At 38.5% G+C, this 27,987-nt stretch overlaps 1 protein-coding gene and 1 non-coding gene across 3 annotated transcripts in view; both read right to left on the reverse strand.

The window, feature by feature from the left end:
- hlcs (holocarboxylase synthetase (biotin-(proprionyl-CoA-carboxylase (ATP-hydrolysing)) ligase)) overlaps positions 1–27,987 on the reverse strand; it is a 146,958-nt gene that overhangs the window by 38,513 nt on the left and 80,458 nt on the right. The gene's annotated exons all lie outside the window — the stretch shown is intronic.
- LOC145353542 (U2 spliceosomal RNA) lies at positions 8,298–8,496 on the reverse strand. Its single transcript, XR_013888717.1, has one exon. It is a non-coding gene; the product is annotated as a U2 spliceosomal RNA (small nuclear RNA).

A 27,987-nucleotide genomic window follows, 5' to 3' on the forward strand; every position in this document is an offset into this window, starting at 1 on the left:
TTTATCATCAGCTTTGAAAAGACCATTTCTATGCCATCCAGAAAAACAGTGAAATAATTTTTGAAACCAGTACTGGCAAAAAAAACTCTGCAGCTTGTGAATTTGTTTAGGTGGTCAGTGAATATTTGAGGATCAATTCAATATTCCATGCCTTTTCAACTACTTCAGAGCCCTGAATTTTCAAGTGGCATTTGTTGCACTGGTCACATTTACTCCAGAGTACAGGCAGTTGAAAAGTCTCTGTAAACTATCGGTCTTACATTTTAGGATCAATTGAGTGGACACTTATTTCACATTTTAAGGAGCTACTTGTTCAGTGTCATTCAAAGCACTCATCCTGAATGACAATGAAGCAACGTAATCATTAATGTACACTCAGAGATGTGTCTAGTACGGTTAAAAAAGTAAAATGATTTCCTGTATCTATGTACATATGAATTTTTTTTTCAAAGAACCTTTTTCAAAGCTGTAGGAGGTGAAAATAAATGATCCCCACTAAGCTGAGATGAGTCAGGCTATTTTGGGAGACGGAGCAGAAGAGAGCAATGTGTCCAAGATGGCACTGATACTTTTGTTTTTATATGTTATTACCGATATATAACTGATCTTACTACTAACAGGTTAACTTGAAAAGGACGTCCTCTTTAAAACATAAATGAGAGGAACAAGAGCAGAACATGAAATTATTTGGTGAAGACTTGCACACTTCCTAGTGGCAATACTAGATTTGTAAACTACAGGCTTCCTGAAGGATATTATATTAGGACGTTATTAGTGGAACCACACTAAACTTGCAGTAAAATCTTAAGTCAATCCTGACTGAAACAAAGCACTTTGAACCAATCTAGAATTAAAACGTTTAAATAGTATATACAATCCCTACCTATGGAGAAAGGAGCTCTTTTCTGGGTAGCAGAATTGCAGTTAAGCTATGTAATAACAGATGGTTTTCTACGTAAGGAATATTTCTTAAGAATCTCTTTTCAGATCACCAAGAACCCACAGAGCAAAGAAGTTTTGGAGGAAACTGTTGAAGAATATGCTTTTTTAGGCCTGTAGAGTGATAGTACATAAATGGAACTTTCAGCCACACTATTGTAAGACACTCTTCCTAGTCTGAATAATAAAAATCAAACAATGGATTGAATTTAAAAATGATCGAGAATCATAGTCAGTTCAGTGCCCTTGAGTAAAGCAGCTTGTGTAAGAACAGTACTTCTGTAAAGTCATACAAAGAACAACCCAGCACGGGAAACAGGCCCTTCGGCCCAACGAGCCGAAGATTCAGCTTGTTTAGCCATATTTAGGGCCAGACAACATTTTGATTAAAACCATTGCTAGGAATGGCTGGTTGGTGATTTGTTCAACAGCTGATTGCCACTTAAATTCCTGAGAACTTGGTGGCTAGTGCTTCAACCAATATGTCTCCTGAGAGCAACTGGTTGCTTGGGGATAAACACAGCAATGGTGACAATTTTAAGTGGTACTTCAAGGGACACTCCCTATTTCATAGTTAATGCTGCTACTGCCATGAATAGGACCTCAGAAACATACTGGGAAACTTTCTATATCACATTTTTCAAGACTGCAATATTCAAGCAACATGTATTCCAGAAATTATCTGAGTACTTCATTTGAAAACAGCGAGTGTTGTGTTACTCCACCTTACTGGACACCTTCTTGGACTGATCAGTAGAATGGAAATGCTTGTGGGCACCTTGATTGGGGACCACCTTGATAATGAGATCAGACAGAGAAGCACCAGTTGCTGCGGGTGAGAGTGACAGAAGGGTGAGGTAGCCTCCTTTCTTCCTGCAGGTACAAGGCATCCCTCCTTTCCTGGACCTCCTCCACCAGGATCTCCAGTGCTGCATCTGAGAACCAGTGTTATTAGTTCCTTCCGCTCTTGAGCATTTCTGCAAATCCACTGTGTACCAGCCTGAGCAGTCTACACCCTCAGAATAAATGAGTGAGAGGCGCCCACAATATACTTCTTCACAAGTTACGACTAAGTAGCATTCAAGTGCAAAACCTGCAAGTGTCTAGATTAAAACTTCAACGAAATCTTAAATTATGGCAATCAGCAACTGAGACTGAAATTGTGCACAAAATCCAGAATTTCAAGCTGGTCAGAATGGTATCACATTTAGTGCCTATTTTCACAAAATAATTCCCAAGTACCATAGCTGCACCCAACAAATGCTAATTTTTTAACAAGTATAAGGACTTAAAAGTTCAAGTATGGAAAAATATCTGTCTCCTGCATCAACTTATATTCAATGTATCAAGATGCAGCACGGGACTTATCATTTATGTACTGTATCATGTCATCATTTTATCAATTAACACAAACTAAACTGGTATGACTCTCAAGGACAGAATGAATCTTTGGGTAAATTTTATGGCCCCCCTACTGGTTAGTCTGCAAAATTACCTGGTGGCCTTCTTGCTGCCTTCCCACCTGCACAGATTTGTCCATGATGGATGAGGGCTGGCCCTCACCTCAACGAAGGCCCCTGGAGTAGCCAGTTATCAGCCGCATCCGGTGCATAAGGGCACTCACCTCCCACCCGCCGTGTTCGGCACGGTAGCACAGTGGTTAGCACTGCTGCTTCACATCTCCAGGGTCCTGGGTCCAATTCCCGGCTCGGATCACTGTCTGTGTGGAGTTTGCACATTCTCCTCATGTCTGCGTGGGTTTCCTCCGGGTGCTCTGGTTTCCTCCCACAGTCCAAAGATGTGCAGGTTAGGTTGATTGGCCATGCTAAGAAATTGCCCCTTAGTGTCCAGGAATGTGTAGGTTAGAGGGATTAGTGGGTATAATGTGTAGGGATATGGGGGTAGGGCTGGGTGGGATTGTGTTCGGTGCAGACTTGATGGGCCGAAGGGCCTCTTTCTGCACTGTAGGGTTCTATGATTCTAATTCCCCCACCCATCCACCAAACCTAGGTCTGCACGCTATGGGTGCTCCCTCCTACTCAGCCTCTTCATTGTGATTTCCACGCCCCTCTCCCCACAACCCGGATCTCGCATGCCCTTCTTGTCATGAGGCTTTCAGTACACACCTAGTCCAGGATTCTAAGTCTTCTAATCTGGGGCCTATTTGTAACCCTAGCCCTGGGCAGAAATCTTGTCTCCGGTCAATTAAGATTCCTTAAAGAGTGAAGTGGCTGTGGGGTTGCTGTGATCAGTGGGAATGTCTTCCCCGCCAACTCTGAGTGGTGGGGCAGGAAATACCACCAACTGAAAAATTCTGCCCTTCATTGCCTTGTCCTGTTAAAGAGTTAGGGCTGGTTATTTAATATCCCTTCTCTTTCAGGTAATAAGAAACCTGCCGTAATTTCCAGCATTTTCTACTTTTTTATTTCAAACTAGCAAATCTCCCTTGTAATTATTCATTCTGTTTCACAGTAATATCAGCATTATTGCCACATATTGCAAATTGTACTGTTACAGTACAAGTATGTTTAACAGGATTGTGCAAGCAGTTAATGAAGAAATGTGGCAGATTAACAGGTGTTTGGACATTTTAGACTCCATCTCAGAGAAAACCACAATGACATTAATGTCTTTTTTTTGTTCTTTAATACTTCTGACATGCAAGTGTGCAACATCTTAATTATGATACTTTTGTTTAATTTTGTTTTCTGAGCTTTTATAAACAATGCAATGAAAGTTACAGCTTTTCAAATACTGAAAGCGTTGTAGCACACTGATTTAAGACAGATTCACCGCAGAAGCTCCCAGATTGTAGTATTGCCATCAAGTGGAGGTTCAACCTAAAAGCTTTGCCACAGGGAAGGAAAAGATGATAGCAAATCCAAAAGAAAATGAATTCCTCGCCACCTCTCAATGATCTATGGATTAACTGGGCAATGTTTTGTGAATTATCTTTACAGTCTTCATTGCATATGGTTCTAAAAGCATAGCACTTTCACATAGATGTGTTAGTATACGTTACTGATGGAACAAATCCAAAAGATTTTCTATAATTTCTGTGTAAATTTTCAGAGATGTCAGCAATTTGCTTTTCAAATTTCATCTTTCAGTCAGTCTATAATTCAGTTGTATATATATGTTAGCGAACATATAATTCATCAAACAGAGTTGGCTTTGTTGGCTCAGGCATGTCCACAGGATGAAAGATGGTCACATAGCCAAGGATTTTGTGCTGCAACGTAGCCAGGGCCAGATGACCAGTGAGACATCCCAAACTCTGCTTCAGGAATGCTTTCAGTGGTGACATAAAGGCCCTAGACATCAACTATTGCACTTGGGAGTCACTAGCTGATAACAGAGAAAAATGGCGACACCGCATGTGGGCTCACTACTAGTATGACCAGTGGCTACAGCAGTTTGACAACAGAAGCCAATGCAAAATAAACCCACTACAACATTTGGCAGCTTCATTTGAGACACTTTTGTAAAAACGTACCCATCAGCTTTATCAATCAGCAAAGATTCACCATATTAAGGCACTAATATGAAATGGATTTCTTTGCTATGTATCGATCATCTTTCATAGATGGAAGGATGCTGGGACAATATAATAGATAGCCTATGGCACTAAAACACTGACATCAAATCAGAGGCAGAGAGTACAACAGCAAGGAGATTATGTTGAACTTATACAAAACACTAGTCAGACCTCAGCTAGAGTGTTGCATATAGCTCTGGGTATCACACTATAGAAAGGATGTGGACGCATTGGAGAGAGTGCAGAAGAGGTTTACAAGAATGGGTCCAGGCATGAGAAATTTCAGTTCAGTTATGAGGATAGATTGGAGAAATTGGGACTGTTCTCCTTGGACAGAAGGTAGCTAAGAGGAGATTTGATAGACATGTTCAAAATCGTGAGTGGGCTGGACAACACAGATAGAGAGAAACTCTTCCCACTCGTAAAAGGATGAAAAATGAGGGGGAATAGACATGAAGTGATTTGCAAAAGAAGCAAATGTGATGTGAGAACTTTTTTTTCCACACAGCGAGTGCTGAGGATCTGGAATGTTCTACTTGGAAGTCTTGTGGAGGCAGGTTAGTGGAAGTATTCAAGAGGGCATTAGATGATTACTTAAATAAAAACAACGTACGGAGATATGGGGAAAAGGCAGGAGAATAGCATCGTCCTGATATTCGTTTTGGAGAGCCGGTGCAGACACAATAGATTCCTCCCACGCCCTTAATAATTCTGTTATTCCCCTACTATCACAAATAATACAAAACTTTTTTTTAATGTATCACTCATATCGTAACCTCCACTGTAATAAGAATTTATGGTTTCCTCATTGACAGAGATGACATATAAAAAGTTCTCTTTTGAACACATTACATAGTAAAATATGTTACTGTTGGAAGAACAAAACATACAGGATATTTGCTAAATTAAATTTGGACAACATTGCACTGAATTTTAGATCTTATAAACTGATCACCTGAGCTATAAATCACAAGAACCTCACTATTTAAAATGAAGGTAGGTCTGTACGGTGTATTTTTAACAGTTTACAAAAATATCCTTGCACTCCTACTAAGCTGGGTATTTTGTTAAGAATGCAGTTTACTATCTTAATTTGATTATTTTAAAATCAATACAATATATGTCCAATAGCTTAACAACTGGAATTGTTAACAAGGACTTTCAGCTTGTTGCTTTAATTGTGACATTTTGCACTTTTATAAAACTCTTGCCTCCTCAGTTTTTCTACATAAGCAATAAAATCATAAAATATTTCTGGTTACCACATGCCAGTACACTATTAAAATACTTTCATCAAGAAGAATTTTTTTTAAAAAAACAAAAATCATCTTGATTGAGTTGTCAGCCTAGGGAGATTTTTGAACATCAAGGGAGACGGCTGCGTTCTCTTAACTCTCCATCCTGAGGACTAATGCAATAATGTTTAGTCTGTGCTATTGACACAGCCTTTTGCATTATAAAAGGTTTCATCAGCTTTTCTTAAGAGAGAAATAAATTGGAATTCTTTGTAAACTGTTAACTAAATTCAGAAATGTTAAACTAATCCCATGGGTACACATATATCGGCCTGAGAATACCACAGATTCCTGATGTTTTTCTGCACTTTAAGCAGATTTGAACATTGGTTTAAAATAGCCGAACAAACAAATTTCCCACCAGCTTATTAAGCTGCAGGTCCCAACTTTACTTCTAAAATCAGTAGCAAGACACGTTATGTAGATGCAGCTGCAAATGTAATTTATTCCACTATCCAGAATCAAAACGTGCCACACGAGGCTGTACTAATTTACAAACTTTAAAGTGAAATCATCCACTTTCTTGGTTTTCAGATTAAAATTGCTGTTAGAGAAAATTTAAATAAAACGAGTTAATAAATACCATGTGATTCTTGTTCTGCTCCAAAATATTAAAAAGATCTGAAGCATCAAAAACACTCAACGAGAAATAAGAGGAGAAAATGAAACAACTAAAGGAAATAAATTAGTGTTCATTATCAAATGCAAATTTCAGGATAAACTCTCAAAAGGTCTGTGACACGAGTAGCCTCTTGACTAATACAGTTAAAACTCTGTTCATTTGACGGAAATCATTATGTCTTTACACTGCAGTCCTTGAGCACTCTCCTTAAATTTCTGCTATGGTACTTCAACTTAAAATGATTATGAAGCATCACAGAGTTGTAACATAGACTCGCATTCTGCCCTGGGTAAAACAGAAGAAAAATTATGCAGGCTGTAGATACAAGGCTCATTGCTAACAATATTTTACAGGGTTGAGACAACTGAATTTCACAACAGACCATCAACACTGAGTATTTAATTGCTCTCACAAATTGGAGAATACACTGCAAAGTCAATGTACTCGTACCATCAGTTCAACCCTGTTGAACACTATGGAAATTGGCAGTGGCAAATCAACACGTTGGAAAATCAGTGCACTTTTTTAAAATCAGACCTCTAATAGCTACCGGATTCCAGTTATGCTGTAGCCCTCAGTACAATCACTGTCAATAAAACTTGAGGCGACAGCAAACAGGAGAAAACATCATAAAAAACATATAAAGATTGAGGGGAAAAAGGTAACCACAAGTTGCTCCCAACTTTGAAGTCAGTGACTCATCATAAGTACAGTTCCACAGGTGCTACCAATTCTGCAGCAAAATGGTCATTCCTCATGTGCGAGACTAGTTAATGAGTGTGCCATGCTATTTCGACTAAGGCGCATTAAAACAAGGCCCATTAAGTCCTTACTCTTCATAAACATATTTCCCTTGAAGCTTCACTGGCTGCGATCAGAAATGAGTACCTTGGCTGATATCTTGCTTCCTAGCCTGGAAACACTGAGGTCAATTACATTGCTTGAAAGCTACTCAGTCTGTGATGAATGAATCCTGCTGGAAAGTGCACATTTATAAACATCTGTTAAAAACAGAAGCAGACCGAGTTTTAACACCTTGGTCTCACAAATAAAGAATAACGACTTGGGTGAGGTACAGTGGGACTATAAGCGATCTTGGAAACACACTCCCGAGAGTCAGCACTTTTGGGAGATGAAAACAGAAAAGGAATTTGAACATTAAACAACTAACTAGAGGAAATCTAGGTTTATGGACATTAAACTAGAAATGCAAAATGAATTAAGCACTGAACAATTTCTTTACAAAGGTGTTATAAGAACGTATTGTATTATTTTCTCTTAACTATAACAGATCTCTGTTCTGCATTCTGAAACAAATATTCTATTTGTTGGTTCTTGTGGAATAACTACAATATGCTAATGTGTTAATGGTGGCAAGACTTACTTGCAAATGCTGCAGAGAATTCTGAGTTTTGAATGCTGCAGAATTATTTCCTACAGTATTCTGATTGACAATTTACAAAATTGAATGTTTGACAACCCACTCTTAAATACACATCAAAGGGTGGGCTTTACCAAGCAATTCCATGATTCTAACCCGCCATATGTTTTCTGGTGGTCGGGGGTGGCCTACCTTTGGCCAGCAGCGGGATCTTCGGGTCCCGCCATTTCCAACAGAGTTTCCTATTGAATGCCTCCCTTGTCACCGGGAAATCCACCACCGGCAGAACTGGAAAATCTCAACAGCGTGAACGGCTGGAAAGTTCTGGCCCAAATGTTACAAAAGAGCTTCAAAACACCAGTAGACAAAGCAAGATTTCTGTCAAAATTGACATTGAGGCCGCATTCTTTGAATGTGTTTTTATTCCAATTCAATCAAATCAAGTCCAATTCAGAATCGCAACAAGTTGAGACATTCCCGATCCAAGCTGACAAGACAGGGCTCTCACCTCCTGTCTTGGGCTTGATCTACATGATCCAAGCTGATTGGAGTAAGCATAGCTCCTCCTCCATAGCTTGATCTCATTTGCATCTTAGCCAAAATGCCAAGATGCCACTTTTAAAAATTGCTTCAAATGAAACTAAAATGTAACCTAATGACTTCAACCAAGTGCAGCATGTAAATACTACACTTGATCTTAGCCAAAAGGCCGAGAAGTGTGCGCATGACTATAGGTCATGTTGCTCCTGACCTACAGGTATAAAGTACATAATGTAAAATACTGAAAATAAAATTCATCCCAAAGCAGTGAATCAAACCACTCTCTTTGGACACATAAGAGTAACTAATTGTTATTAGTGAATTTTTAAAATATCATTTTGGATGAAACAAACATTGCATAGGAAAGGGGAAAAGAATTACAAGCAAACAAAAGTAGAAGTCCATCCCAGGGACAGGCGAATCACTCCCAAAAGTCAAACTGTATTTGGGTAGTAGAGCTATTCTTTGACACCTGATGGATCACAAAATTATCAGTTTACCCCCAGGTCAATGAGTGCAACTGTCCATGTGCAACTGTCCATCTCTAAAGATAAATGGAAAAAATGAAAATAGAAACAAGTAAACACTGACTGTTAACCCCCAAAGCACCAATTATAATGATTAAGCCTCCATTTGTTATGAAGCTCAGCTATCAATTTTAAAAACTGGATTAACAATTAAAATACATTAGTATAGATTAGGATCCAAGAAGTTAATATAAATACACCAATAAATCTAAAGTTAATTCATTGAAATGTTTTAACATTGTGCTTTAGAATTATTTTATATTTAGAGAATAAAAACCTCATGTATAATAAGCTTCAAGATTTGTAAAATTTAATAAGTCAGATAAATTCTACTGCAAAATTTGATATTCAGATATATGGCACTGGAGGCAGTAACAAATTTGTTCAAGTTGTTATCATCTGCAGTAGAAATTCCTTGCTAGGCTCTCCCCAAAATAGGTACAATGATTACATTTTAGTACCTGTTCTTTGAGGGGAAACAGCTATTCAACCATTCACTCTTTTTAAGAAAACAGCAATCATTTTGCCCTGAAGACTAAACATACAATTCAGGTAGTGAGAGTTACTAATTCTGATGAAACACATGCTCAATATCCTTTGAGAACAATTTTTGAATGGTTTAATAGGAAAAAAGTAATAACCGTGCAAGCTGGTCTCTGTTAGCTGTCAACATTCATTAAGTGCAGTGCTCATTCCCAATTCCAAACAAGCAACACTGTCAAAGTATATAGTGCAGCAGTGACACACACTGTATGCAGTCTACTATTTTCTTGTTCTAGGATTATGGCAATCATATCCATCTCAAAAGGTTGAAAGGCTAAATGAACTCTGCTAAGGCTTGAATGATTCCAAGGCTTTTGCCTCCCATGACCTACCTGGTATTGATTATTCCTTGAGAGAAGTGATTCCTTGAAACTCTTCTGACCTTGCCTTTACAATTTAAATCTTGCCTTGTAGTTGGCATTTCACTTGCAGTGCTCCAGATTTGTCTTATCCATTTAACTTCTGGATCTCAAGCCTAGTGCACAAAATAATTTATAGTGGAAAATCTGCCAAGCTCCAACAGCAATGCAAGCAGGGACCACTGAGACTAATCCCAATAAAGGACTGAATTATTATGATAAACAACAAAAACTTAGGGCCCTTCAGCCTTAAAAGCAGTTGGAGAGAATAGACTTTATGCAAACATGTAAGAGATATACAATAAAAGTGAAAGCAAAGTACTGTGAAAACTAGAAATCTGAATCAAAAACAGAAAATGCTGGAAAAACTCAGCAGGTCTGGCAGCATCTTTGGAGAGAGAAACAGAGTTAATTAACACTTTTGAGTCCACTATGACTCTTCTTCAGAACAGAAGTGAACCTGCTGTACTGTTATAGATTGTATGCCAATTGCAAGACATGGATCAAACTGGCAAAAGGCAAGTTCAGGGGAGTTCATATCAATTAGATTCTAGGAGACTAGTTAGATGGAGTGCAATACCCCATTCCTAGCAGGACCATTCCTGTGTTCACGTGGCCTCCTTCAACAGTACGCATCTTTGCAAAATTACCTTTCATTCAAAGTCATGGAAAAAATAATAAAGCAGATATGATTTTACAAGTGAATTATTTCTGTATAGAAGTACAAAGATTCTACATCTTTTGAATGAAAGTAATTTTTAAAATAAAGCCTCAATTACCAAGCTAATAGATGTCAAAATGGAGAATTCCAAAATAAGCAAGAAGCCTCTTAATGCCAAGTGAATTGTCCTTTGGAAAATATTCCATATGGCAATTTTAAAAAATCAATTTTTTGGAAACTTAGCAATATAAAACCATCCCTATCACCTATCTCCTCATAATTTGTTAGCATAAGAAACTAATTATTTGACACTCAATGCAAATATTATACAGTTTGCCACGTTTTTACAGGATTTTTGCATAAATTCATTACTATGATACTAATTTAGTGGAAGTGTAGTTATTTGCATGTACTGTTGTAGGAATGCTATTTATTTTTGAAAATCCTGAAAAAGTCATCACGTTTTAAAGGTTTTTTTGCTAACACATCATTTTCAAGTTAATCTTGCAATTATGTTTGAATGGAACAAGTGCTATAAAGCAGATATGTAACATCTGTTTACAATTTAATATAATTGCAATTACACTGCACAAGGTCAATTCGGTCAATTGAGTTTTACATCAAGATCTGTTGCAGTTGGGGGGGTTTTCAGAGCTTATTCCTTTCATAGTAACTACAATTCAAGCAGAAGTTGTTAAATGTCAGTTTTAATTGAGGCTGGCAAGTACAGTTAGGCTCATCCACGAAGATTTATGTAAAATATTGTTAATCTTCAAACAGAAGTTCAGAAAACTTTTCAAACATTTTTGGGAAGCAAGACATCAATTCATACACGATAAGACAGGAGTCCTATGATATCCACCTCAATGTGTGCATTAGCAAGAAATCCAAATAAGTCCATAAAGAACAAAAGTATAAACCACAATTCCCACTTCTTTTTATATACAATACTGAATTATTCCATTAGTTGTAGTTTGCCAAAAGTGACCCATTTAATCCAATTCTTTTTATTGTTCTTTAGCCAATCCTTTATTCGTGTGAATATATCATGACAGCATCAGTTCTTACCTCATGCAGTAACCTTTTATGTGGTACCTTATCATATGCTTTTAAGAAATCCAAATACACCACTGGTTCCTCTTTATCTACCTTGCTCATTGCGGATTTGTCAAACATGATTTCGCTTTCACACACCCATGTGAACACTGACTGATTGTATTAATATTTTCCAAATGTTCTGCTACCACTTCCTTAATAATGGATTCTAGCATTTTCTCCAATATTGGATGTTGTATTAACTGGCCAATAGTCCCCTGTTTTCTATCTCCCTCCTTTCTTGAATAATGGACGTTACATTTACAGTTTTCCAATAAGAACATAATGCATGAACATTCTAGGGATAGTTTGTGCCTGCTACTGTGAAGAAAGATGCCAACATGTTCAACGCTCTGCCATTTCCTTATTAACCCATCTTTATTCCCAAGTCTCACCCTCTCAAGGGCAAGTGCTTATTTCAGCTACTGTTCGTTTTTAGATGCTTTTACTTGGGTTTTTATACTTCTTGCTAGTTCTCATACTCCAATTTCTCCCACTATTTTTCTTAGTGATCCTTTCCTTGTTTCTGAAATGTTTCCAATCTTCTGGGCTACCACTAATCTTTGCAGAATTTCACACATTTTCTTTCAATTTGATACCATTCTCAACTTCCTTTGCTAGCCACAGAGGCTGCATTCTTCTTAGTCCTATTTTCTCAAGGATAGATATTTATTTATGAGGAGTTAAGAAGCATCTCCTTAAATGTCTATTGTTGCTTTTCTAGTATCATATTCAAATCTGTTTTTCCCATTACACATTAGCCAACTCAATCTTCATATCCAGAATCAAGAGAATAGTTTCAGACCTATGTATTTCACCTCAAAACTAAATGTGAAATTCTATCTTTTGTGATCACTCTTACCTACAGGATCTTTATTATAAGGTCATTATACCAGACCTAAAATAGCTTGTCCCTGGTTGGATTCAGACTTATTGTTCTAAAAAACTATTCTGACTACATTCTATGAACTTATCCTCCAGCATACATTTACTAATTTGCTTCATCCAATCTATAAGATTAAAATCCAGCACGATACTGCAACATTTTTCTTACAAGCCCCCCTTAGTTCTTCATTTATACTTTGTCCTACAGGTGTCAGAGGGCCAATAAACAACTTTTTCTCTGTTATTCCTTGTCTCCACTGACATAGACCACATTTTGATCCTTCACACCAAGATCATTTTCTCCATTGTACTGATCTCATCCTTTATCAAAAGATTTATCCCACCTCCTTTTTCATTTCACCCTGTTCACTGAAATGTCAAATAGCCATGAATATTCAGGCATTTTCAAAGTGGGGGCTGTGACCTGTGGCTGAATCATGGAATGTTGAAAATACAGTCATCAAAAACGATCCCCAAAGATCACCTGAACTTTTTTCCTCCCATTTTCTCTCTGGATAAATTTGCACTGCAGTACAGTGTGCGACCACATGAGGCAAGAATAAACAGGTCAGCAAGCTCTGTACATGTACTTGGCACCAAGCATCCTGTATTTATGTGCAGTGGACACCAAACAATCTGTTTGTACATGCACCTGCTGCCAAGCACCCTGTACAAACATGCGCCTGTCACCAATTTTCTTTGCCTTTCTAGTAAGCCAAATGTGGACGTGGATCATTTTGTTATGTGAAAGAGAGGGCCAAGGACATGAATAACTGGTAAAGCTATTATCCAGGATCTCACATCTGAATATGCTGGAGAGAGCACTACTTGTTCCACCAAGTCCACAAGATAGAGCAGTACTAATGTTAGCTATGAATAGACCGTCAGAGCCTTCGGCGTCAGCCAAAGAAAAAAACTAAAATCAGCAACAAAGCAGTATATTTTTTGAAGAATGGTTCTGTTAATTGTGCCAATGCAAATTAGGATGTAAAGCCCATGTGTTATGTGCAGGGAAATACTGATGAATGAGAGTTTAAAACTTTTGAAACTGCAAAGACATCTGAAGAAATCTGGAGAACAAATCTTTGGATTTTTATTCAAAAGGATGCAGCAAGAACTGAAATCATCAGCTCAAGCGTTTAACAGAAATTTAACATTAAATGACAAAGCATAATTAGCCTCTTGCACGGTACCTTATCACATAACTAAAGAGACAATGACCCAGCTGCAGAGAACTGAATTCTCCCTGCAACATTAGACATGGTTTGCACAGCTGAAAAACTGAAATGCATCAGGGTTAATGATAACAGTGTCTCATTGAATTTATGATATTGTTGAGAATTTAGAAGTACAATTTATTTTTCTTGATTAAAGTTGGCAGGGGATGGCAATATAGCCTTTCGGACTCATGTTCTCAGTAGTAGAGAATAGGATCTATCCCCCTACTGGTATCTATTGCCTACTAGATTTCTTTTTACTCCTACACATGAATGGCTCCCTGCACCACACTGTCACGGTCAGTTTGCTCATGCACCCTGCTGTCTAAGAATCTTAAATTGTTGGACAATTGCAAGGGTTGAGTGATCATCCAGTGCTACTTTCTGGATTCCCATGCGTGTCTCAGATAAAGTTACTCCCCCCTTGTCCCTGACTACAGACCAAATCTGAATTACCTACTCAAGGAGTGTGATTGCCTTGTGGAAAGAAAGTGTGCAAATAATTTCCCCCCACTTGATCCATCAGTGTCCAAAGCCCAGAGTCAAGCTCATTAACTGAAAGCTGATGTTTCTTACTGAAAGTGGAGTTGCAGCACTCACACATGCTTAAACCAAGTAGCTAACTAGTTATGCTATAAATTTAATGCAATATATTTATCTTCCCAGTACCAGTTCAAATTACTGTCTACATCTGGAGAAATAAAATCTTAAAAACTCAACAAATAATCACCGACCTGCTCACCTAAGTAAAGCTTTGAACAGTCATCAGCTTCAGAAGGCAGAGAGATTCCCACCTGTGCTAAATTCTCAAGTTAATGTTCATATCTCATTGCACTCTGGGCTTGTCACACACTGTGCTGCCATAATCTAACTAACCCCCAGTCCAGCAACACCTCAGTTTTAAAATACTTACCCTTGCCCCTCCCTATCTCTCTAACTTCCTTCAGCCCTGTAATCCTCTGGAATCCCGATGCTCCTCCAATTCTGGCCTCTTGCATGTGGCTAATTTTATTGCTCTAACACGGGCATTTGTGCTTTCAGCTTTTTAAGACTGATACGCTGGAATTTCCTTCCTAAACTTATTGGTCCCTTTCCATTAAGAAGATCCTTAAGATTCACCTCTTTCAACTGTCCTAATGCCACATGAGGCTCATTTCCAATTTTGTTTGATCATACTCCTTGTCCTTTAGGGAAGGATATCCGCCATTGCCCAGTCAAGCCTACGTGTGACTCCAGATCCACCACAATGGGCGGCATCGTAGCACAGTGATTAGCACTGCTGCTTCACAGCTCCAGGAGCCTGGGTTTGATTCCCAGCTTGGGTCACTGTCTGTGTGGAATTCTCCTTGTGTCTGCGTGGATTTCCTCTGGGTCCTCCGGTTTCCTCCCACAGTCCAAAGGTGTGCGGGTTAGATTGATTGGCCATGCTAAAATTGTCCCTTAGTGTTCTGAGATGCATAGATTAGAGGGATTAGCAGGTAAAATGTGTCAGGATATGGGGGTGGGGCCTGGGTGGGATTGTGGTCAGTGCAGACTCAATGGGCCAAATGGCCTCTTTCTGCGCTGAAGGGGTTCTATAATTCTATGAATGTGGTTACTCTTTATAAATAAATGCCCTCTGATATGGAAAGCAGTTAGGGATGGGCAATAAATGCTGGTCCAGCCACTTCCCATGAACGAATAAAAGGCTCCTGCAAAGCACCTTGTGTCATTTTACAATGTTAAAGGAGCTATATAAATTCAAGTCATCATTGATGATCTATGCACTAGGAAAAGAGCAGAGGAGGAAAAATAGAAAAAGATTTGAGTATTAATATGATTGGTGCAAAACACATTTTTATTGTTGGGACTGAAAAACATTAAAACACGTAATCTTTCAAAAAATTAAAAATTCCATCTAGGGTATACTTTAATGTTTAACTCTAAATTAATATTTATAAAAGTGAATAAAGATTGGTTACAGTTCTATCTTTCACCAACTGTTTTTTTGGAGTACACCGCCAATTCTGGAGTAATTAAAATCAGGAGGCTGGAGTTAGGAGAGCACAGATATCTCAAAAGATTGTTGGAGGAGATACAAAGCCAAAAGGTGGAAAGGACAAGAAGGGATTGAAAACAAAGATAATCAGGAAAACTCCTCTGGACTCTTTCAAAAGCCTTTATGTCTTTCCTAAGTGTGGTACTCAGGACTGTCCACAATACTCTAGCTCTGGTTTAACCAGTGCTTTACAAAGTTCAAGCATGATTTCTTTGCATTTTTATTTCATTCCACTGTTTATTAACCTAGATAAGCTATATTCTTTTATAAGGACCTTAATCAGCTTGCTATGCCACATTTAAAGATCGGTGCATAGACTGGATAGAGTGGACGTGGGGAAGATGTTTCCATCAGTAGGAGAAACTAGGATCTTGAGGGCACAGCCTCAGAGTAAAGGGACGACCCTTTGGAACTGAGATGAGGAAGAATTTCTTCAGCCAGAAGGTGGTGAATCAATGGAATTTATTGCCACGGATGGCAGTGGAGGCCAAGTCATTAAGTGTATTTAAGACAGAGACAGACAGGTTCTTTATTGGTATGAGGATAAAAGTTCGGGGGAAAAGGCAAGAGATGGGATTGAGAAATTTATCAGCCATGATTGAATGATGAAGCAGACTCAATGGGCCAAATGGCCTAATTCTGCTCCTATATCTTACAAGATATAGATAAGATATAAGAATCTGGATACCAAGATTCCTCTGCACATCTATGCTTTTCAAAATTAGTTATTATAATACACTGTATATTACTCCTTCTAAAGTGCGTAATTTCATAATCCCTATATCTGTCATGCTTCTTTCCAATTCATCATCCTGTCTATGTTATTCTGAAGTCTCTAAGTAACCTCTTTAGTATCAAGTTTTGTATCATTTACAAACTTTATACTGCTGCTCCCTTATACGAATCTAGGCAGTTAATAAAACACCATTGTAAGTCACTAAATAGTCTGAAAAAAAATCATTACCATTCTCCGAATTCTGTCAGTCAATTTTGTATTTACAGCACCAGTATCTCTTTAATTCCACGGGCTTCTATCTTTTTAATATGCTTCCTGGTTGGCAATTTGACAAAGTTCTTCTAAACATATGACGTCTACTATGTTACCTTCATCAACCATTTCTGTTATTTGCTCAAGGAATTTCATCAAGTTAGTCATTTAACAAATCCACGCTGGCTCTCCTCCATTAGACCACACCCAGCCAAATAAATAACATTTTGTCTCTTACAATGGTTTCTGATGACTTCCCCAAAATTGATGTTAAGCTAATTAACGTAGTGTTTCCAGATTTATTCCCCTCCCTTTCTCGAATAGGTTAAAAATAAATCAGACTTCTTAGGCAACAAATAACTTTGCTTTGTAAAATATCTGGAAATGTTAAGTTTGTCTAATGTAAGAGTAGTTTAAAATGAATGATAAGTATTGGGATTATTTTCAATGGCAAGTAGTGCTGCAATCAATAAAAAACAGGTAAAATTGTAATAGTTACACTGCAAAGTCTGTTTCATTTTATTCATGAATGTTGTAAATTTCTTCAAATCTATAGCTAAAAATGAGACAAGAGGAATGGAAACCTCTAGTTCACTGGAAAGATTCCATTTAATTTTCTCTATATTTGATTTTTTTCAGCAGTGATTTAATAAACATCACAAGCTGAGCATAAATATCACATTTTGCGTGTTTATTTATACCACATAAATCACCAAAATACATTGATACAGAATCTTTGGGAAAACATCAGCAAGTTTAATGCACGCAACATTTTTAATGGGGATATAACCCAGCAATTTGTAGTGGGAGATGCAAATTGCCATAAATTGCTGGACAATTTGTGCTGGTCACAGATGGCCTCGTAAAAATGAGAACTTGTCTTCAACTTACTGCTGAGTTTCATGATGTTTCTGTATTTCACTGTTAAAATGAATTGAATTTGACGCAGAAAATGTAGGCTAGCATTTAGCAACATAAGGATCCTTTTAACGATAAGCTTTATGTTCATGAAATGCTGAACAACATTCTCCAGTCTAAAAAGAAAACAACTGAAACACGCACCTGCGGGTAGTAAATTATTCTCAGAAGTTTTTAAGATTAAAAACTAAGATTAAAAGTTAATTTCTTTCCTATTTTTCCTTTCTATCTCATTATTCTTTCTTAATCTAATCCTTCTTTCTGTGCGTAACTTGACATTGATTTTTATCAATGACTTGGAAGAGGGGGCTGAAGGGTGGGTTAGTAAATTTGCTGATGACACCAAGATTGGTGGAGTAGTGGATGAGGTGGAGGGCTCTTGAAGGCTGCAAAGAGACATTGATAGGATGCAGAGTTGGGCAGAAAAGTGGCAGATGGAATTTAATCCTGTTAAGTGCGAAGTGATTCATTTTGGTATAACAAACTTGAATGCGGATTACAAGGTCAACGGCAGGGTTCTGGGGAATGTGGAGGAACAGAGAGATCTTGGGTTTCATATCCACAGATCTCTGAAGGTTGCCACTCAAGTGAATAGAGCCGTGAAGAAGGCTTATAGTTTATTAACAGGGGGTTTGAGTTTGAGAGCCGTGGGGTTATGCTGCAACTATACCAGACCTTGGTGAGACCACATTTGGAATAGTGCGTGTAGTCCTGGTCACCGCACTATAAGAAGGATGTGGAAGCATTGGAGAGAGTGCAGAGGAGATTTACCAGGATGCTGCCTGGTTTCAAGGGTAGGTCTTATGAGTAAAGGTTGAGGAAGCTGAGGCTTTTTTCTTTAGAGCGGAGGAGGATGAGAGGCAACTTAATACAGGTTTATAAGATGATGAGGGGGATAGATAGAGTGGATGTGCAGAGACTATTTCCTCGCGTGGATGTAGTTGTTACTAGGGGGCATAACTATAAGGTTCATGGTGGGAGGTATAGGAGGGATGTCCGAGGTAGATTTTTTGCTCAGAGTGGTTGGGGTGTGGAATGGACTGCCTGCTGTGATAGTGGAGTCGGACACTTTAGGAACTTTCAAGCAGTTATTGGATAGGCACATGGAACACACCATAATGACAGGGAGTGGGATAGCTTGATCTTGGGTTTGGACATAGCTCGGCACAACATTGAGGGCCGAAGGACCTGTACTGTGCTGTACTAGTCTATGTTCTATGACTATTTCCCTCTTTATTGTTCCTCTGTTTCTATTTCTTTTTGTATATCTCATTCACCCAACTCGTATTGACCTCATCAAAGCCTTATCAATTCGCACTTTACAGAGTGTGAGCAATTTACAGAGAAAAACTCTGTGAGCAGAACAGAACAAAATCTAACAAAGGAGGTATGCCACCAAGTGTGATGATCCAGCAAATTCTGGATCATAATGCTTTTCAATTTCTATTCTACAAAACATTTTTGTAGGCTTGGGAAAAATTGCTCACCCAAACTTCAACTTGGTCACTAAATCAGAAACTCTCCTGCTATTACAAAATGGCTGAGTTTTGCATCACTTACTTAAAAACACAAAGTTACAATGAGGAAACATGCCATTCAACCTGATTATCCCTCATGTGAGCAATCATATTGCCAGCCCTGCTTCAATATTCCTTTATTCCCAATTCTTCATCCATCTAATCAGAACTTCACAATTTACCTTGCACTTCTTTTATTCTTTTAAGCATTACCACTTCATTTTTGTTTTCAATTAAAAAAGAAAGGCCTTTGATACAAATTATATAGTGCTAACGTTTCTTGCCTATCCTATTAAAAAGTTACCATTGTCTAACTGTCAAAATAGGTTGCTCCCATATTCATAACCAATCCCCTACTTAATGCAAGAAATGGGCATTATGTAAGTACCTTAAAACTTCACTATTGGTATCACTGAGCTAATGCAAACAATTTAAATCTGAAATGATTACATCAAGTCTGAAATCCCACAGGAAGGAACTTGCTGTTCCTACCACTCAAGAGCGGGGAGTTTCATGCACCTCATTGTTTCTTAAAGCAATGAATTCAAAATTTCTTGAATTGACAGGGAATAAATATGAGCACTCAGTGATGTTGTTAAGTACAATGTGCGTATTGAGTGAATATACCTGCACAGCACACAAATAACCAGAGTTTTGGTCAGTAATTCAATCAACACACTTGTAAAATATTGCTGGTATTAAAATTATATAGAATAACTTTTAAATTAACGATACTGCATTTTTTAAATCAAATGTTAAAATGGTTAGCAGCTTTTCATTATAAGGGTCCCACTGTTTTACATCTTTTTTTATACTTGAAGCAATGACCATATTCTCATCACAGATTACAATTGCAGATTCTAAGCATTCCACCAGCAATGATCCTTAGTAACTGGTTCTGGTCTGGTAACTGAAAATTATTCACCATTACACCAACCATCTAGACAGACATTTCAGGTTCACACAGCAGATGGAGATGCTTGATCCTGTTTGGCCAACAATTTTTATATCTGCGCTGTACATATGGTAGTTCACACACGGAAGCCAGCTGTAGACCTCACAGTTCAATTAAACTCCGTGGAGAAAACAACCATTTTCTTGCATGCATATCTTTCTTCAACATTAAAGAGCCCTCCATGCACAAAGGTCGGCCAATAAAGCAGAAGTCCTGAAAATTCTTTCATCAAATTAATGTTGCATATTACAGATGTGTATGTTTTTAAACAACACACTGGATTGGTTAATTCAAGGCTTTTTCCTTCAATTTTGAATTCATTCTCATTATAGAATGAATGACGCATATCATCTTGCCTGACAATGCAGTTTAGGAGGAGTACTGGAAGGCGCAGTCTATCATTCCAAAACAAAGACCCGTCTCCCAGGTCAAGACTTAAAAGACCTAATGGCAAACTATTAGAAAAAGATCTGGGAGTTCCAAATTGTGCATTATATAAGTAACTTCCTTCAAACATTCAATGTGACATTAAAGCTTTGTGTAGCTAAGATGATTTAACCCAGCCTGCAGGTGCAGCAGGTGGTCAGGAAGGCTAATGGGATGCTGGCCTTCATAGCAAGGGGGATTGAATATAAAAGTAGGGAGGTCTTGCTGCAGCTGCATAGGGCACTGGTGAGGCCGCAGCTGAAGTACTGTGTGCAATTTTGGTCGCCGCACTTACGCAAGGATATTTTGGCCTTGGAGGGAGTGCAGAGGAGGTTTACTAGGCCGATGCCGGAGTTGAGGGGGTTGAGCTACGAGGAGAGGCTGAATAAACTAGGCTTGTACTTGTTAGAGTTTAGAAGAATGAGGGGAGATCTCATTGACACATATAAGATGATGAATGGGATGGATAGGATAGAGGCGGAGAGACTCTTCCCACTCAGAAAGGACAGTAGGACTAGGGGGCACAGCCTCAAGATAAAGGGGGGGGGGGGGCGGTTTAGAACGGAGTTGAGGAGGAACTTCTTCACTCAAAGGGTGGTGAATCTCTGGAATTCTCTGCCCGTTGAAGTGGTGGAGGCTGCCTCGCTAAATATTTTTAAGACGCGGGTTGATGGGTTTTTGATAAGCGAGGGGATTAAGGGTTATGGGGAGGGGGCGGGAAAGTGGAACTGAGCCATGACAGATCAGCCATGATCTTACTGAATGGCGGGGCAGGCTCGAAGGGCTAGATGGCCTACTCCTGCTCCTATTTCTTATGTTCTTATGTTTATGTTCTTAAAAAGGATCGAATTAACATTAATGATTTCAAGCACACGTGCAGCTGGAAATGAGAGAAAATGATATGGCATTTCCTTTATTGATTCAGTGATCTTAATACGAAGGATAGGATGCAATTTACCTGCCAAATGTTTCTCTCTATACAGTTACTTGAAAAATTTACTTTTCCAAGTGTGGAATTTAACTCCTACAGATTTTAGCAATTCTCAGAGATTTTAAATGAAGTAAAATTTTGAGTCTTTTATATCTCTCTCTTAAGCCCGTCTTTCTTTCCCTCCCTTTTTTCAATTCCATATAATATCATGTACAGAAAGTAAGCTTTCTAATTTATAGCTTCTGTGTTAAACTGTCTCAGTGAGGGGCTCTCCTATTTGATTGGCTGAAGTGTCAGGCTAAAATTGATAAATGGCTTCTGAAGGTTTCAGATGTTATAACTTGTCCATTCATCACTTCTGTAATTTTGGGCGGAGACTAAGGATATGGTCTTTCTTGCCTGCTGCATTAGTCATACCACCAAACACCATACCCTCAGCTCTGTTTTACCTGCGGAGCTAATTTAAAATATTAATGTCATGATTAACTTAACATTAACGGGGCTGTCATGGCCCTTTCCAGCCTCCCGGAATCCTACCCACAATCTTTTGGGGGGGATGGGGGGGAACAACCATAGACTACTGCAACCCCCAGGTAGTTGGGGATACTGCTGGGCAGTGCCCATTGAGCATTGCCAACCTGCCAGTGCCCACTGGGCACTATACCAGTTCCTGGAACATGGCCTCTTCTCGAAGCTGTGCTAGAGCAGCGGTATTGCAGGTAGACTCTGAATATTGCACTCATTTCGAAGTCACAAGTAAAGTGAGGTTGGTCAGCTTCATGCCACTTGTATCTGGTAATGATTTAGAACAGTTTAATTTTCCAGTAGCGTGGCACGTAAGTGGGAGGGCGAACTTGATTCTGGCAAGTTGTGTTTTTAAAAGGTATTCATCGCATGGCAATACCATTCTTGACATGAATCAGCAGGAAAGCCAATTTGCCATCTTGCCAATTTGAAAACAGTGAGGGAAAAATTCAGACTCATTTTCTGCCAACAGGAGTCTGAGTTTTAACTTCACTCCAAATGTTCTGCTCCTGCCTGCCACAAAACCTGCTGCGGGCCAGACCAGAAAATCCTTTGAGGAGATTGGTTTTGCTCAAAACCCTCAACTGTAATTAGTATGCACAGTATCGTGAAACACAAGAGGGATAGGAAGAAACAATTAAACAGAGAATATTAGCAAAAACTAAAAGAAGAAGTGCAAACTTTAAAAACAAGCATAAGAACTGGGTACATAAGGAACATATTGGTAAAGTAGGAAACTAAACAAGACAGAAGTCAGGAAAGAATCTAACTGCAACAAAAATGCAGATACCCTGTGAAGAACTATATTTTTAAAACATCAAATAACAAGGGAATATCTGCTGAATAAACCAAAATAATTCAATCACCAATCTGAGTTTCAACAGATAAAATTACCATTTTGGAATGAAATATAATTCTAAAGATTGCAACATAGCAATTGAAAAAAACTCCATTTTTCACACCAAGGACATCTGATCACAAGCAAATCTGTACAATCAAAATTTATTTTAACAGAAGCACTTTAATCTTCCTTTAATCTTGTTTATTTGATGTTTATATTTTTAAAATATGTTCATTAAATCACATTGAAATCCGAGCACCAACTGAAATTCAAAAAGTTTTCAAAATAGTTCACTATCAGCATGAACATATTCAAGTAGGACATCCTTACAATTGCAGCCTCAGGAAAATATACTGCTGTCTTAGAATGCAGTTTATTTTGATATTTAATAAATAGAAAATGGCAATCTCAAATGGTATAAATGGAAATTTTAACAGCTTTGTTACGAGTCTCCCAAATTCCAAAAGCCAAGAATAACTGTTCAAACTCCTGGTACTGGCAGTTTGTTGCTAAAGACATCTTTAGTGAGCATTCCTGGATGTGGAAACTTATTTATCTTGCAGCAGCATTTCCTTTTTTGAACGTGGAGTGGTGCCCCTCAAGATATATACACCAAATTATATCTCAAATGGACAGAGATGCCTATGGTTAGCCCTGGCACAAATCAATTCTGGTCTCCCAGATTGCCTTGATCCATCCAGTTTGCCTATCGCTGTGACAAGTCCACAGCAGACACCATCTCCTTGGCCCTACAGTCAACCCTAAAACACCTGGATGACAAAGGCTCTTATGTATTACTCCTATTTATTGACTACAACTCAGCCTTCAACACCATTATTCCTACAAAACTCATCTTCAAACTCCATGGCCTAGGGTTCAGCTCCTCCCTCTGCAACTGTATCTTAGACTTCCTAACCCACAGACCGCAATCAGTAAGGCTAGGCAACAACACCTCCTCCACGATCATCCTAAACACTGGTGTCCCAGAAGGCTGTTTCCTCAGCCCCTTATTATACTCCTTGTACACCTATAAACGTGTGGCCAGATTCCCCTCCAACTCAATTTTCAAGTTTGCTGATGATACCACCGTAATGGATCAGATCTCAGACAATGATGAGATGGCGTACAGGAAAAAAATAGAGAATCTGGTGAACTGGTGCGAAGACAATAATCTCTCCCCAAGGTCAGTAAAATGAAGATGGTCATGGACTTCAGGAATCGTAGTGCAGGACATGCCTCATCGATATCAACAGGAATGAAGTGGAAATAGTTCAGAGCTTCAAGTTTCAAAGTGTCCAGATCACCAACAATCTATCCTGGTCTCTCTACACTGACATTACAATTAAGAAAGTTCACAACGCCTCTATTTTCTCAGGAAGCTAAGGAAATTTGGCATGTTCACTACAACTCTCAGCAACCTTTACAGATGTACCATTGAAAGCGTTCTTGCTGATTGTGTGACAGCCTGGTATGGCTCCTGCTCTGTCCAAGACTACAAGAAAGTACAAAGGGTCGTGAACCAAGCCAAGTCCATCATACAAACCAGCCTCCCACCCCTTGGCTTGGTCGACACTTTTCGTTGCCTGGAAAAAGCAGCCAGCATAATCACAGCCCTCACCCACCCTGGACATACTTTCTTCCATCTTTTTCCTTCAGGGAAAAGATACAAAAGTCTGAGGTCATGTACCAATCGACTCAAGAACAGCTTCTTCCCTGCTGCCATCAAACTTTTGAATGGACATATCTCATATTAAGTTGATCTTTCTCTGCACCCTCGCCTTTCCTTTTTTAGGTACGATATGCTTTGTCTGTACAGCGTGCAAGAAATAACATTTTTCACTGTATACTAATGCATGTCACAATAATAAATCAAATCAAATGGTCTTTTATGGATTATAGCTAATTACTTACAAAATCCAGTTTTAAAACCTTACTGCAAAAGCCAGTCTTTATTTAGGGTACAGATTATTTTGTTGCATAATCTTCACTTTAGTACTAATAATGTGTCTCTAAAATGCAGTAATTTCAGTCATCCATAGAAGTATTTTGCACCTATTCAAACATTACGACAATATTCAGGTCAACTTGTACAGTGTACATTTATCAGGATGTATAAATTAGATGGTACTGTGGCAGTCAGTTTAAGTTACCATTGCTTATTGAGAAGTCTTATGGACCCAGGACAGGTTGTTTGGACGTATGAGTGCATTTTTTTTTTAAAAAAATGAGCCCTCTGAGGACTGCAGTTGTATCAGCTATTTGGGCAGGATATTGGAAGACTGTCAACATCCCAGGGAACCATACCCAACAAATGTAAGAAAGAAGGAAAAAAATATAGGGCAACTAACAAGACAAAACATGATTTGACCTTTAGAAATGGTTATAAATGCTTTATGTGCACTCATTTTCTAACCAATTTAGGCAAGCAAAACATTCTGATGTTGACGATTTCAAAGTTTCTAAAACAAAACTTAATATTTCTTAACCCTAGTAAAAATACTGGGTTAATTGTAGGCACTCTTTCAAGTTCAGTGCCTCAGACTTACTCGATCTTTAAGCAGCATTTCAGTTTTAGTGTCTCCTAACACCGGAGGACATAGCTTCAAGTGGCAGCAGGCATAAAGGAGGCATGAGGAAGAACCTTTTTAAGCAGAGAAAGAGTCTGGAATTCACTGCCCGAGTTGGTGGTGGAGACAAAGACCTTAAACTCTCTCAAAAAGTACGTGGATCTGCACATTAAGTGCTGCAAGCTACAAGGTCATAGGCTGTGTGCAGGAAGGTGGGATTAGAAAGGGCATCTGGATGTCCTCATGCTGGCATGGGCAAGATGGGATAATGGCCTCCTTCTGTGCTGTAACTTCTCTATGGTCCTATGGAAAGCTGCCAACATTCAAATTATTCAACACCTTGGAAGTTCTGCGCTATTCTGTAACTGCAGCAATGGTTTTCAACATGGTTATTATTGTCTTTATTTTCATTGTATACGGCATTCTATCACATCAAGACATTGCCAGGTCCATAATAAGTTGAAAAAACTTTGCATATAGCATGCATTCCCTGTTAAGTTTACTTCCTGCTGCACATTTCTTCTGATTTGCCATGAGCAATGCCATGGAGGTTTAGCAGTAGGAATATATTAAGAGTCTTGCAATTCATGCATCACATTTTCACCCAGAAACTTTGCTGACTGGAAAGGTTGTACAAATCAGAAGAGGAACGCAGCCCTGAAGAAGAAACAGTCATGAAAATAACTGAGTCTGAATGATATAGTTCAGATCATTTTTGAAAATAGCCAAAAAAATGGATCATTTTAAAAGCTTCCTGATGAAACAACGGCTATCATTTTTGTCCTTCAGAAACTACAATCTTATTGACAAAAATGAGGTTTTAAATGAAAAAAAACACACATTTCACAATCAAATGACTATGTTTATCTCTGAATTGTATTTTTACATTCATTAACATACTTATCAAAGTTGCACTATCGCAGATACTGCAGCACGTACAGTTACCCCAATATTTACCTTCAACTTTCCACAATACTTACTTGTTCATTTTTCAAAATTATTTGAATTTCTACGGTACAAGTCTCAAAAGCCCATTTCTGTTTCACTATAATGAAACGGTGAAAATAACAGGTAGGAACTTCAACTGCGGCAAACCGTACTGATTATACTTTTATTTATGTCTGAATCATAAGCAGTTCATTTATTTTCAACGGAGAAGTCAAACTGTGTGTGTGTAACAACTTCAGTTTGTGTATTTTTAAAAATTATTTGCATCCAAACTGCATGATGAATTTGAGTAGGAATTCAATCAAGTTTTAAATAAACACTATTATCTTTTTCTTCAGCAATCACTTCAAACAGTGCAAAAGAGACAGTCACGAAATGAGAGAAACAATGAGTTTTTAAACTTATGCAAACAAATCAAAAGATTCCACATTGACTATTACTTATTGGCAGTAATAAAATATAAAGATTGTAATTAGTAAGAATCTCTCACTTTCACATTCAATTCAGGAATCAGCACACAAAGTATTCAATGCCTGGAATTTCCACTCGATTGCGCAATTCCAACGTATTTTTCCCAAAATTAGCCAAATTAGTGTAGAAGATCAAGGGGCATTTCAAGTGCAAATAACATGATCTTTTGTTAGTTTAAACGGTTCTGTATATATTTTCAAAGTCACCTTCAGTTACTTTAGATTGGGTGACTCACAAGTGGTGGACTAGTTATTCCGATTCAAAGTGATAAATCTATTCTGAACCACATTAATGAAAGTGCACCAGGTTACTACTCTTAAATGTATCAAAGAATGTTTCTCAATACGTTTTTTTTTAAATTACCTTCTAAAACACAGCCAGTTTTCATGGAAAGATTTTACATATGGGCATATAGAATTGAAGCTGGGGTTTTCCGCTACTGATGGAGGTGGACATCATGGCGGACTCAAGGGCAAAAGGCCTAAAAGGGGATTTCAATAACTCAAAATGAATAAGCAATTGTGTTCCTCGTCAGTCAATGGAAGGCCACAATCATGCCGCCAAACATCGTGAATCCACTAGCATACTTTTGCATCTCATTAGGGTACGTACTCGCCAGAATAATCCCTCCAAGTTGCATTTAAATCCCACATCGGCATGCAATTAGAATGGTGTGTTTCACATATGATTTAAACGACATGAAGCTGGCAACCTGTGCTTCGCTTGGACTGAGGTTAGTTTGCACATCATTAGCACAGCACTTGTGAGGATCAGCGCAAGGTTTTGCTAGATGCGCCATCTTGGATTCAGAGGGGTTTCTTTCTCAGGCAATTCTCTCAGTGACCAGACTAGGATTAAGGTGGGACTCGCTTTTATTGTGCAGCAGGGCAAGTGATCCACTGGTGCAAGATAAGCCAGGTCTAAGTGAAGGAAAAGGGTTGCAGGACAACGGCTCACCGGAAAGAGACAAGTCAGGACTGAGTGAAGGGAAGAGACTGCAGGGCAAGGGACCAATGAGGATGGAAAGTTGCACTGAAACACATGATTTGAGGGTGGGGCACTAAACTTACACCCAACTGAAATAGGACTTCCAAAATGAGGACTGTTACGATCCCAGCTGGTGTTACTACTGGGCAGTCAGGTCCCAGAGCAGAACCCCAACTTGATAAATCATAACATTTTAAAACAAAAGATGTGAATGAGCAGTCACAAGGTTGCCAATTAACTTTTAACAACTGATGAAAACAGTTATTAAACAAG

Source organism: Carcharhinus amblyrhynchos, chromosome 15 (assembly GCF_965287045.1).
Source record: "Carcharhinus amblyrhynchos chromosome 15, sCarAmb.v2.hapA, whole genome shotgun sequence".
Classification (NCBI taxonomy): Eukaryota; Metazoa; Chordata; class Chondrichthyes; order Carcharhiniformes; family Carcharhinidae; genus Carcharhinus; species Carcharhinus amblyrhynchos.